The sequence below is a fragment of the Delphinus delphis genome, chromosome 6, assembly GCF_949987515.2.
Source record: "Delphinus delphis chromosome 6, mDelDel1.2, whole genome shotgun sequence".
NCBI classification, from domain to species: Eukaryota; Metazoa; Chordata; class Mammalia; order Artiodactyla; family Delphinidae; genus Delphinus; species Delphinus delphis.
The window spans coordinates 114,894,752-114,908,949 of record NC_082688.1 but is presented as its reverse complement, the minus strand read 5'-3'; positions in this window follow the sequence as shown (position 1 = coordinate 114,908,949).

Sequence of the window (14,198 nt, the reverse complement as noted above, 5' to 3'; positions counted from 1 at the left end):
GTCAACTCTATGCTTAACTCTGTGAGGGGCTGCCATGTTGTTTTCCACAGTGGCTGCACCATTTTACTTTGTTCGTTTATATGGCAGAATAATATCTTACTTTATGGATAGACCCCATTTTGTTTGTCTACTCACCTGTTGATGGGACATTTCAGTTATTTCTACCTTTTGGCTGTTGTGAACAGTGCTGCAATGAATATTCATGTACGAGTTTTTGTTTGAACACCTGTTTTCAGTTCTTTGGTGTCTATAACTAGGGATGAAGTTGTTGAACCCACATTGTATTGTACGTTTCATTTTTTGAGGAAATGTCAGAGTATTGTATACATAGGCTGTACTGCTTTATGTTTCCATAAGCCCTGTTTAAAAGCTCCCTTTTCTCTATATTTTTCCAGTATCTGTTGTTTTTTAGTTGTTTTTTTAAAAAATTATAACCATTCTTGTACGTTTGAAGGGTTATCATATTGTGGTATTAATTTGCATTTCCATCCTGAGTGCTGATGTTTGACATCTTTTCATGTGCTTATTGACCGTTTTTTTCGTTGTTGTTGTTTTCTTTTTTTTTTTTTTTTTTTTTGTGCGGTACACGGGCCTCACACTGTTGTGGCCTCTCCCGTTGCGGAGCACAGGCTCCGGAGGCGCAGGCTCAGTGGCCACAGCTCACGGGCCCAGCCGCTCTGTGGCATGTGGGATCTTCCCGGACCGGGGCACGAACCCGGTCCACCTGCATCGGCAGGTGGACTCTGAACCACTGCTCCACCAGTGAAGCCCTTTTTTGTTGTTTTGAATTTTATTTTATTTATTTTTTATTGTTGACCGTTTTTTTGTCTTGTTTGGAGAATGGTCTGTGCAAGTCCTTTGTCCATTTTGAAAATTGGGTTCTTTATCTTGTTTGGATAAACTGTAAAATTTCTTATACCTTCTGAGGAACAGACTCTTATCAGATATATAATGTGCAAATATTTTCTTCCATTCTGAGGACTGTCTTTAACTTTCTAGATAGCATCTTTTAATGTACGAACGTTTTTTAAATTTGAGGAAATCCAATTTCTTTTTTCTTTCATTTCTTTTACTTTGGTGTCAGATTTAAGAAACCATTGCTAAATGCAAGGTTATGAAGATTTACTCCCTAGGTTTATTCAGAATTTATATATCCCTTGGTATACAATTCACTACGTTTTAGATCTGTGGTCAGAGTTGGTTTAGGGTCTCAGTTTAGGGTTATGGTCAGGGTTGAAGGGTCAGGGTAGAGGGTCATGGTTAAAGGGTCAGGATCAGGGATTAGAGGTAAGGTGCCAGGGTTAAGGGTCCCGTGTCTCAGATTAGGGTTGTTACGTTTAGGGTTAGAGGTTAGGGTTATAACTTATCATGTTAGGGTTAGAGTTAGGTTTAAGGGTAACGTTCCCTCATCCCCCTTCTCCCTCTCCATCTCTCTGAGGCTCCCAGATGGACAGGATTCTCCCAGGGTCACATGTGAGTCGGGGTGTTGTGCTGGGCCACTTTTTTTGTCCACCAGTCCTGGGCTCTGAGAGAAGAATGAAATGTCTGTACTGTCTTAGACTGTTTCAAATCCAACTCAGCCTCAGTCAGGGGTGTGGAGACGGTCAGAAGTCACGAAGGGTTTCTCTCTGCCCTCCCTCCCACCTGGGAAGGATGGTGCTGGCCCACTCTGCCTGGGCAACCCCAGGTTCCAGCAGCGCCCAGACAGGAGGGCACTCAGAAGACATGTGTGGACTTATACAAGACTGGGTGCAGCATCTGGCCAGCCCTCAGGGGCTACCTTCTTGAGGGCTGGTGGGACCCTCCTGGGACTGGAGGGATCATTTGTCCCATCTGAGTGGGTATCAGTAGACAATCAAGTCCCAGACAGGACAGACCTTGATTTTTTTTTTTAAACATCTTTATTGGAGTATAATTGCTTTACAATGGTGTGTTAGTTTCTGCTTTACAACAAAGTGAAGTAGTTATACATATACATATATCCCCATGTCTCTTCCCTCTTGCATCTCCCTCCCTCCCACCCTCCCTATCCCACCCCTCTAGATGGTCACAAAGCACCGAGTTGATATCCCTGTGCTATGCAGCTGCTTCCCATGGGCTATCTATTTTACATTTGGTAGTATATATATGTCCATGCCACTCTCTCACTTCGTCCCAGCTTACCCTTCCCCCTCCCCGTATCCTCAAGTCCATTCTCCAGTAGGTCTGCGTCTTTATTCCCGTCTTGCCCCTAGGTTCCTCAGAACCATTTTTTTTTTAGATTCCAAATATGTCTGTTAGCATACGGTATTTGTTTTTCTCTGTCTGACTTACTTCACTCTGTATGACAGACTCTAGGTCCATCCACCTCACTACAAATAACTCAATTTTGTTTCTTTTTATGGCTGAGTAATATTCCATTATATATATGTGCCACATCTTCTTTATCCATTCATCTGTCGATGGACACTTAGGTTGCTTCCATGTCCTGGCTATTGTAAATAGAGCTGCAATGAACATTGTGCAGACCTTGACCTCTGACCATTTGTCAGGCATCTCTGTTCCTCTAGCTTAGGCCAGCCTGGTCTCTGTTAAGCCCCCATGACCAATTACTGAGCTGACATTGCTGCTGGGCAGTTGAGCAGCTACCTGGGCAGCACAGACAGCCCCCTGGGATGTTTCAGTTCTCTACATCCATGTGGTTGAGAAAAGGGCCTCCTGCTCCAGCCTCTTAACCTGCCAAGTGAGGTAATAACCCACCAAACGTTGCATATGGCCCCGACCACAAAACCAGACAGCAGACCGTGGCCCTGCAATCCTTCGGCCTCACAGTTGTAACCAAAGTTTTGACATTCATACTTATTAAGAATCAGTGATATGAAAGCAAGTGGGCCTCCCAGTAGGCGGTTTCCCACCAAGGCTGCATGGTCTTGGAGAGCCACGTGCATCCGTGGGGCCTTTGGAGGAAGCCTGCCAACTGTGGATTCCATGGTATGGAATAATCCTTGAGCTTCCTGATAATTAATTGAGCAAGAATTTCCTTACCAACCTAGCATCTGGTTCTGCTCTTCGTGAAGGAGAGAGGAGACTGGAAAATGAGCACATTTGTTCATCAGGGATGGGTGATTCATGTGGCCAGAGGGCAGGTGTGACTCCTGGGCTCCCACTTGCCAGAGACACAAATGAGGTCTGTGTGTTTTCTGAGGGCACACAGACTATTCTGGGTGGTCTCTGATATTCCACGACCCAGTGCCCAAGGCGGGAGCCTGCTGTTTACCACCGTCACCACCAATCTTGCTTTGCAGCAAAGGAAGAGCTGCTTGGTGTCCCAGGAGGACAGCAAGAACACTGGACGGGTGGCTGCAGCCGCTGACCGTACGTGAATCCCTTCCTGCCTTGGGCTTCGGATTCTGTGCTGTGCCGTAGGCTCTCAGTGACATGGAATCTCATGCTTTCACCGAGCCAGCATCTGTCCTCATGTCCAAGTGCAGCACCTCAGCTTCCCTTTGGGAACTACCTCTCACTTGCTTCCAGTCCAAACAGTTTCAGAGGGCTGACCCCACATTCCACCCACCTCAGAGACGGGTGTATGATCCACATCTAGCTAGTCCCATTTTCTGTCCTCGGCTTGCTGTGATGGGTTCAAGGACGGGAATGTGACCCAAGCTAAGCCAAAGGCATCCCAAGCCATGGGTTTTCATGGAGCCCTAGGGAGGGAGAAACCCTTCCAGGTATTGATAGAATGGACATTGGGTGGGTGTCAGTCTGGAGTTGCTGGAAGCCCCAGGCGCAGTGACAGAGACTGTGCCTGTGAATTGGGGCCATCCCAAGGCACTCAGAAGGACGGAGGGTTGAAGAGGGGCCAGGTCAGGTTGGAAGAGTGTGAGTCCCTGGATCTGTTAGGTCCAAACCCACCCTTAAACGTGCCAGTATTAATTTATTTCCACCATTTAAAATATTAATTTATTTTACTTGAGTAAGTGTGTCTAGTTCCTTGTAATCAAAAAAGTCCTGACACATCAGGACCAATGATTCCTGAGACTCCCTCTGGTAGCGTCCTCACTGGGTGGGCGTGTGGGGGAGATGAAGACACCAGGTGGGGTCAGATCTAAGGGGAGCTGCCAAATGACTCTGTGCCTGTTCCTTCTATGTCCCGGGAGAGGGAAAGCCCAGAACAGCATGAGGACAATTAGCAGGGAGAAGGGGACCTGGGATGTTAATTGGTCTGCTTGTATTTCCCTTAGTTTAGAGTTCATCGTGTTTTTTACTTGATAAAGTCATACAGAACATCTTCCAGAAACTCATGACAACCTATCTACTTAATGGAACCTTACCATAAAATAATTCACGACAGTCTGTCTACTTATTTTACCTCTACCCTAGAACACCTTGTGATTCTTTAAGGCCATGTATTTTATTTTACAGGCTTAGCAATATACAGGTCCTTGTCTTAGCATGGGTTAATGGTTTCTTTCTTTCTATTGCTAAATTGTATGAGAGGAAAAATAATTTTCCCTCTCTTCTTCTTTGTTCTTGGTTGAGAGTCCCCCCTGTAATAAAAGGAAGATTAACAGGAGAAAAAATCAGAAATTTAATAACTTGTATATCTCTGGTATATACGGTAGATACCCAGGAAAACTGAATAACTCCCTGAAGTGGCCCAAGCCATCACCTTCAATGTTCTCTTCAGCTAAAAACAAAAGGCAAATGTCAAGGGAGGAAAGTAGCCAGTAATGGGGGTTATCAGGCAAAGCACAGTAAACATGGTTATGGCTGGTGTGCAGATTTAGGTCAGGCCTTTTTCACTGACAAGCATTTCTTGGGATTTATTTAGCCTTCAATTACTGGTACAGAGAGGGAGACACCCTTACAAGTGGAGATTTCCCTAGGAAATGTAAATTTCCCTCATAAAAAGGCAACTTTTTTTTTAATACCACTTTGCTTTTTATTGACAGAGCTTTTAAAGTCATTTGTGACAGTTTGTAAAATTGTATATCTCTTTGTACATACCTAAAAAATGAAAAGATAAAAAACTTTGGTTAAACTTTCTTGAAGCTTCTCCACATTCAGAGTCTGACTCCTGTGGATCCTGTTTGGACACAATGAAAAGGCAACTTCTTATGGGTTTACAGGTATTCTCTGGTGTTTGCAAGTTTTAAAAATTAATTGGCCCCAAATAATCCTTATGTCAAACATATATTGGGGTCCATATTCTGCTCCCCTGACATGTGGGTGCCTCAATTTGCTTATGCATTCATCTACAGGACATCCTAATATCTTTAATTTTATTAAAGATAAAATTAAATCTTTTTAAAGATTTTAAAGATTTTTTAAAGATTTTAAAAGATTTTAAAGATTTAAAAAAAATCTTTTTAAAGATTTAAAAAAAATCTTTTTAAAATTAGATCTTTAATATCGTAATTTTAGCCATTACGAATAGAGCTGATGTACATAATTTTATGCTAGTTTTTGTCTGAGCAGTTTTTCAGAGCAATTGGCTAAATACTGAGGTCTGATTGTTGGATCCTGTGGGGAGACTTGTTTAGTTTTTGGAAAAAAACCTGCCAACTGTCTTCTAAAGGGACTGTGCCTGTACTCTACCAGCCAAGGAGACCTTCCTGTTCTTCCCCCTCCAACAATTGATATTGTCATTTTTTGCAGTTCAGCAGTTCGAATAGGTGTTCAGGGCCATCCCATTGTTTTAATTTGTGTTTCCCTAATGGTATATGATGTTGAGTACTTTTTTGTACGCATATTTACACTCTGGATGTCTTCTTTGGCTAGGAGTCTGTTCCGATCTTTACACATTTTTAATGGTGTTTTTTGTTCTAGAGTTTTTGGTACAATTTGAGTACAGATCCTTTATTGCATATGTGTTTTGCAAATATTTTTCTCCCAATTTGTGGTTTGTCTTTTGGTTTTCTGAATAAGGTCTTTCACAGAGTAGAAATTTCTAATTTTATGAAGTCCACATTACTATTTTTTTTTCTTGCATAGATTGGGTTTTGGTGTTGTGTGTTAAAATTCATCACCAGGCCCAAGGTCATGTGTTGAGAGATTTTGTTTTGTTTTGTTCTAGAATTTTTATAGTTTGTAATTTAAGTTTGTCTATGGACAATTTTGAGTGAGTTTTTGTGTAAGTTGTCAAGTTTGTGTCTATATTCATTTCATTCCATATGATTTCTAATTAATTATTTGGAGGGTGGTGTTTAGTTTTCTCAGCACCTTTAACTGATGGGACTGTCCTTTCTCTGTTGTCTGTTCTGGGCCCCATTGTAAGGGAATCATTGACCGAAACCTCCCACCTTGGCCACACACCATGATAACCACTTGCATGAGTTGTCTCACGACAGAAGGTCCTGATAAGGAACATGATGCTGCCATCGAAAACTAACTGGGAGAATTCGGGAAGGCCAAAAGGAGGGAGGGGACACCAGCCCATAATATATCCTGCCAACCTCCCAGAATCCTTGTGGAATCCATCTTGGCTGAGATGCGTGTGCCACCAGGAAGGACCCTGAGTCGGACCAAATATGAGCCAGCCAAGCTGATTGGCCAGAGACAACCCGGAAACTAACCCCATGACCATAAAACCCGAGACAGAGCCACGTGGAGAGCAGTCCTCCTGGGCTCCCTTACCCCGCTGCTCTCTGCCCGGGCGCCCCTTCCCCATAACGTCTCTTGCTTTGTCAGCACGTGTGTCTCCTTGGACAGTTCATTTCTGAGTGTTAGACAAGAGCCCACTCTTGGGCCCTGGTAGGGGTCCCCCTTCCTGCAACACCACTGTCATGAGTTAACTAACCATACACACATGGGTTTATTTGTGGGCTCTGTTCTGTTGCTCTGGTCTGTGTTTGTGCCAGTTACCACACTGCTGTGGTTCCTACAGCTCCGTGATACAGTCTGGAGTTGGGGAGGAGAAGCCTCCAGCTATCTTCTTCTTTCTCAGGATCGCTTTGGCTGTTCAAGGTCCTTTGTGGTTCCATACAAGTGTTAGGAATTTTATTTCTATTTCTATGAAAAATGCCATTGGAAATTTGATTGGGATTGCACTGAATCTGTAAACGGCTTTGGGTAGAATGGGCATTTTAATAATAGTACTTCTTCCAATCTGTGAGTATGGAATAGTTTTCCATTTATTTGTGTCTTCAGATTTTCTATCAGTGCATTATAGTTTTCCCAATACAAGTCTTTCATGCCCTTGGTTAAATTTGTTCCTTGGTATTTTGTTCTTTTTGATGCAATTATAAATGGGATTGTTTTATTTCCCCTTTTGGTGGTTTGATATTAGTGTATAGAAACTCAGCTGATTTTTATATATTGATATTTTATTCTGCAACTTTACTGAATTTTACTGTGACAAATTTTTGTGTGTGTGATGTGAAGAAATTGTAATTCTAAGATCCCTGTGTTTCTGCTGTATCCCAGGTCATACACAGCACCCAAGACATGGTGGCTCCTAATGTAATCTTCTCCCTGTGTCTCTTAATACCATGTGGACTCCTGAGAGGCCAGTTACCATCACAGCTTTGGTTGAACTGGATCTGCGTAAGTCTTGGCGTTTATAACAAAGTTTGATGTCTTTTCTGCTTTTCTGGCATGGTATAGACATAGTTACAGAAAACTTTCCATAACAGTAAGAAGTATTCACATTTGCCACTTCCCACAAAATAGTCAGTGTGTTTTACCCCAAACAGGGATACTCTTCCTGAGAACCATCACATAAACCCCAACATGAAGAAATTATATGGTTCCCACATTACAATTTAATCCACAAGCACATTTCAGCTTTCACCAGCTGTCCCAGCTGTTTGAAATGGACTTTTTCCATTGTGATCCAGCTGTCTTTTTCTGAAACTATTACTGAGATTTTCCCTTATTTTGACAGTCTTAATGGATTTAAGGTGCACAAGATGAGCATGTGATCTGGGTGGCCTTTTCTGTATGGCTTGTTTTTTTTGTGGTATGCGGACCTCTCACTGTTGTGGCCTCTCCCGCCATTGCAGAGCACAGGCTCCGGACGCGCAGGCTCAGCGGCCATGGCTCACAGGCCCAGCCGCCCCGCGGCATGTGGGATCTTCCCGGACTGGGGCACGAACCCGCATCCCCTGTATCAGCAGGCGGACTCTCAACCACTGTGCCACCAGGGAAGCCCTCTGTATGGCTTTTTTCACTAAGGATGTTGTCAGTATTCATCCACGTTGTAACATACATCAGTAATTCATTCATTTCTCTTCATTGTGATTAAAAATATGTAACATGACATTTACCATTTAAACATTTTAAGTGTCAAATTCTGTGGCGTTAACTACCTCACATTGTTGTACAAATATCCTCACAGCCTATCTCCAGAGCTTCTCATTTTTCTCAAGGGAAACTGTATGCGTTAACTAACTGCCCTCAGCTCCTGGCGAAGACATTCTTTTTGTCTCTGAATTTGACTTCTCTGGATATCTTATGTAAGTGGAATCGTACAATATTTGTCCTTCTGTGATTGACTTACGGTGATGTCAGGGTTCATCCACATTGTAGCATGTGTGAGAATTACTTTAGATTTAAAGGCTGAATCATATCCATTGTATTTATTCATTCATCTGTCAAATGGACACGTGGGTTGCTTCCACCTCTTGGCAGCATTGTGAATAATGTTGCTATGAATATGTTTGTACAAATATCTGTACATACACTGAAGTGGAACTGAAAGATCATACATTAACTCTGTTTAAATTTTTGAGGAATTACCATTATGCTTTTCTACAGTAGCACCAACATATTACTTTATTCCTGTATATGGCAGGATAACAGGACAGTTTATGGATCTACCCATTTTGTTTATCCATCCACCCTTTGATGGCCGTTTCAATTGTTTCTACCTTTTGGCCAATGTGAATAGTGTTGCTGTGAGTATTCATGTACTAGTTTCTCTTTGAACACCTGTTCAAACAGTGGTGTTCTGTTTGAACACCTGTTCAAACAGGAGTGGAGTTGTTAAATCATATAATTGTATTTTTTATCTTTTTGAGGAAATGCCAAAATATTGTAAACATAGGCTGCACCATTTTCCATTTCCCCAAGCAAAGTTTAAGTGTTCCAGTTTCTCTACATCACTGCCAACATTTGGTATTTTCTGTTTTTTGATTATAACCATTCCATTGTGTGTGAGGAGTACTGGATTATGGTATTAATTTGCACTTCCATCACGACTACTGATGTTTGCCAGATTTTCATGTGTTTGTTGACTGTTTGTATTTGTTGTCTGGAGAAGGGTCTATTCAAGTCCTTTTCCTTTTTAAAATTTGGGTTATCTTTATGCTGATTTGTAAACATTCTTGATGTATTCTGAAAAACAGGCTTTTGTCAGATATGTTATGTGCAAATATCTTCTTCCATTCTGTGGGTTGTGTTTTCTCTCTCTGGATATCACCTTTTGATGCACAAAAGGTTTTCAAATTGAGGAAGTCTACTCTATCCATTGTTAAATGCAAATTGTAACCTTCTGCCTTTGTTTATATGTACCTTCCGACCCCAAATGTAAGATACCTGGCTTCCACTTCTGTCATATACTGAATTCATTGTTTGCTCCATTCCAGATTACAGATGTGGTAGTTTCAGTATTGTTACCTCCTACCCCCATGGGAAAGAACTTATAGAGTCCAGTATTTACAGATGGTACATTTTGCCTTTGCTCTCCAGTTCTATTCTTTTCCATAGTTACTTAGGTCAGCCCATTTTTTTTTTTTTTAAATTTATTTATTTATTTTTGGCTGTGTTAGGTCTAAGTTTCTGTGTGTGGACTTTCCCCAGTTGCGGTGAGCGGGGGCCACTCTTCATCGCGGTGTGCGGGCCTCTCACTGTTGCAGCCTCTCTCGTTGTGGAACACAAGCTCCAGACGCGCAGGCTCAGTAGTTGTGGCCCACGGGCCCAGTCGCTCCGCGGCATGCGGGATCTTCCCAGACCAGGGCTCGAACCCGCGTCCCCTGCACTGGCAGGCAGACTCTCAACCACTGCGCCACCAGGGAAGCCCAGGTCAGCCCATTTTGTCCCACCACCAACACTGAGTTTTTTTCATACATTTCTAAATCAGATTCTTTGTCACATTCTGTATTCATCCTGTGACACTCTCACATCCTGAATAACTAGATTTGAGTATGTTATGATTTATTTGTTGGGCTGTAAATATTTATGTATTTAGGCAAACACATAGGGGCAGGTCTCCATCACTAAAGTATCACATGGGACATTTCAACCCCTACCCATAACTTTTTCCCATCTTTATTTTACTAGTTCCAGAATGTCATAGAAATGGGGTCATACAGTGTGTAGCCTCCTCAGATTGGATTTTTTCACTTAGCAATATATGTGTATGATTCACCCATGTTTTTTGTATGGGTTGATGGTTTATTCCTTCCTACTTCTGAGTACTATTCTGAAGCACGTGTATAGGAGGAAAAATAATTTTCCCTCTACCCTCCTAGGTTCTTGGTTGAAAACAGCCCTACCCCTTGTAATAAAAGATTATCAGGAGAAAAACAAAGAGAAGTTTAATAGCATTCGTACCTCCTACATGCATGGGAAAGGTAAGTCCCTGAAATGGCCCAAGCCATCACCTTAAGTAACATCTTCGTTTAGAAGCAGAGGAAAACAAGTGTTTATTTGTTCTGCAGACTTAAGCCAGGCCTTCTCCTTTGATAAGTTTCTTGAGATTTCGTCATCCCATTCCTGGTACAGAGAGGGAGACAGCCTTTTAAGTGGAGATTTCCCTTATGAACGTAAATTTCCTCACAAAAGGGAAGACTTGACTTGGTTTTCAGAAATTGTGTCTTCTTTTTTTAAACAATCAGGCCAAAGTAAGCCTTACGCCAAACAGATAGATTTTTGGGGTGGCATCGTTTGCTCCCCTGACGTGGATGTACCGCAGTTTGCTTATGCGTTCATGTACTGAAGGACATACTGATGTCTTTAAGTTGTTAGCCATTATGACTAGAGGTGCTGTGCTTAATTGCATCCTTGTTTTGTTTGGACCTAGTTGTTGAGAGCAGCTGTCTTAAATGCTGGAGGCAGGATGAGGGCTCCTCAGGTGAGATTTGTTTAACTTTGCTGTGCGGTCATTTCAGCAGCAGTGAAGGGCAGTTTCCATTGGGCTTCATCCTCCATCAGTCGGTAGTGTCCTTTCTTTGGAGGTCAGCAAGTTAATGCTATCTCATTGTTGTTTTAAGTTGTCATTCCCTAAGGGTATAAGTTGTTGAGCAAATTTTTGTATGCCTATTTGTCTTCTTTGGCCAGGTCTCCATTCAGACATTGACCCATTTTTAATGGGGTTGTTTGTTCTAGAGTTCTTGGTATAATTTGAGTTACAAATCCTTTATCAGATAAGTAGTTTGCAAATATTTTTCTTTCCGTTTGTGGCCTGTCGTGGGATTTTTGCCCCCATTTCAGTTTGAATGTTCAAATTTAGTGGACTCATCAGACCTGCCAGCTGGGAGCAGAGCGTCCAGTGGACTGTAAGCGACAAGGGCTGCATATACCAGCTGGCAGAGCCAAGTTCGCCTCTCACTTTTGAGGCTCCTGCGTGCTCAGCTGGAGGACTCGATTCCATGCTCAGACTTGGCTCCTGCTGCTGCTGACAGGAGCCTGGTCCTCTCAGGTCTTGCCAGGGCTTTGGCTTCTGGACAATGCCCGGCTGAGTCGACACAGACAGAAGTTCAATCTCCTCAGGACATACTGGACCTTCACCTTCTAGATGACACTGGACCTCATCCACGCAACAGGAACCCAGTGTCTGGGAGGTACCACCATGGGGGGTAGAAGGTGAAAAAAAAAGTGGGGAGAAGCTTCCTGTTTGTGGCTGACTGCTGAGGGGGTTCCATTTTCAGAGGACCCAGCAGAGGAAGGGCTTGATGTGGTGAAGTGTGGGTTTTAGGTCGTTTTTGTGTGGTGCAGACAGTATCAAGTTTTCTCGGCATCATTTATTGAGGAGACTTTCCCCACTGTGTGTCCTCGGCAACTTTGTGGTAATTAACTGACTATATATGTGTGGGTTATTTCTGGGCTCTCTGTCCTGTTCACTGGTGCATCTGCCTGTTTCTGTGCCAATTCCACACTGTTTTTGGTTCCTGTAGCTTTGCCGTGTAGTTTGAAGTCGGGGAGCCACACGACTCCAGCCTGTTCTCTTTTCTTAGGATCACGTTGGCTGCTTGCAGTCTGTTTTGGTTCCACACAAATGATAGGATTGTTCTGTTTCTGTGGAAAATGCCACTTTAATTTTGTTAGAGATTGAATTGAATGTGTACACTGCTTTGGCTAGGTAACGTTTTAACAATATTCTTCCAGTGCTGGACCACGGAATATTTTTCTATTTGTTTCTTCTTCAATTTCTGTATCAGTGTCTTATAGTGTCAGTGTGCAGGCCTTTCATGTCTTTGGTTAAATTTATATCTAGGTATTTTGTTCTTTTTGATGCAATTGTAAATGGAATTATTTTCGTAATTTTTCTTTCTGATACTTCTTTATTAGTGTATAGAAACTCAACAACTGATTGCTTTTGTGTCATGCAACTTTACTAAATTCATTTATTACCTGTAACAGTTTTTTTGGTGGTTTGTTGTGGAAAATTGTAATTCAAAGATCCCATTGTTTCTACTATATCCCAGGTCATATGCAGCACCCAAAACATAGTGGCTCTGAATATAATCTTCCTGTGGTGCCTCTTAATAACAGGTGGACTCTTAAAACAGCAATTAGCTTCACCACCTCGGGTGAACTGGATCTGGGTAGGGCTTGTCCCCTATAATGAAATTTGATGTCCTCTCTGCTTTTCTGGCATGGTATTGACATGGTTGTTTTGAAAAGTTATTTACCTTCCAGTAATTTCAAACATACAGAAAACTTGTAGTAGCAGCAAATGTACCCTTAATCTGTAAATTCAGATTCTCCAGGCATCACTGATATTCCACATATGCCAATTTAAATGACAACTTCCAGTGTGTTTTATCCCAAAAGGGACACTCTTCCAGGGAACACCCACATAGCCCCCAAATGAAAATCATTACGGTTTTCATCTTCTAATCCAATCCACAGGCTCAGTTCAACTTTCACCATCTGGCCCAAAGCATGAAAATGTTCTTAAAGAAGTTGCCTCACTTTCACAACCTTGATGGATTTAAAGCACACAAGGTAAGTATGATCTGGGTGGCCTTTTGTGTATGGTTCTATTGCCTTGGGATGTTTTCAGTGTTCATGCATGTTGTAACATGGATCAGTACTTCATTCACATTTTCCATTGTGATTAAACCTATTGAACATAATATTGACTAAACGATTTTAAGCATACAGTTCTATGACATTAACCACATTCACATTGTTGTACAAGTATCCTCACCATCTATCTCCTGTATATTTTCATTTTTCCAAGTGAAACTGCATCCATTAAACACCAACTCTCTTCAACCCTTGTCAACCCCATTCTGCTTTCTGTCTCTGAATTTCACTTCTCTGGATACCTCATAGAAGTGGATCATATATCTATTCTTTTGTGACCAGGCTATTTTACTTAGCAGAATGACTTTAAAGCTTATTTTTGTTGTAGCATGTGTCTGATTTTCCTTAGTTTTTAAGGTTGAATAATATAATTCATCTATCCATGGACACTTGGGTTGCTTCCACCTTCTGGCCAGTGTGAGTAATGCTGCTATGAATACAGGTGTACAAGTATATGTTTCACCCCCTGCTTTCAAACCTCTTATGTATATTCCCTGAAGTGGAACTCACGGATCATGCATTAATTTAATTTATGTTTAAGATTTTGACAGACTGCCATACTGTTTTCCACAGCTGCTGCACCATTTTACTCTATTTCTGTATATGGCAGAATAATATGGAAGTTTGTAGATCTGCCCTCTTTTGCTTATCCATTCATCCACTGATGGCTATTCAGATTGTTTCTGTTTCTACCATTGGGCCATTGTCAACAATGCTGCCATGAATATTCATGTACACGTTTTTGTTTGAACACCTGTTTCAGTTCTTTGTGGGATATATCTAGGAGTGCAGGTCTTAAACCCAAATCTCGTTGTGTTTTCATCTTTTTGAGGAAATGCCACACTATTTAACATATGGTCTGCACCATTTTACATTTCCACAAGCAATGTGTAAGGGTTCCAACTTCTCTACATTGTTGCCATGATCTTTATTGGTTTGTTCTTGATTATAACCATTTATTG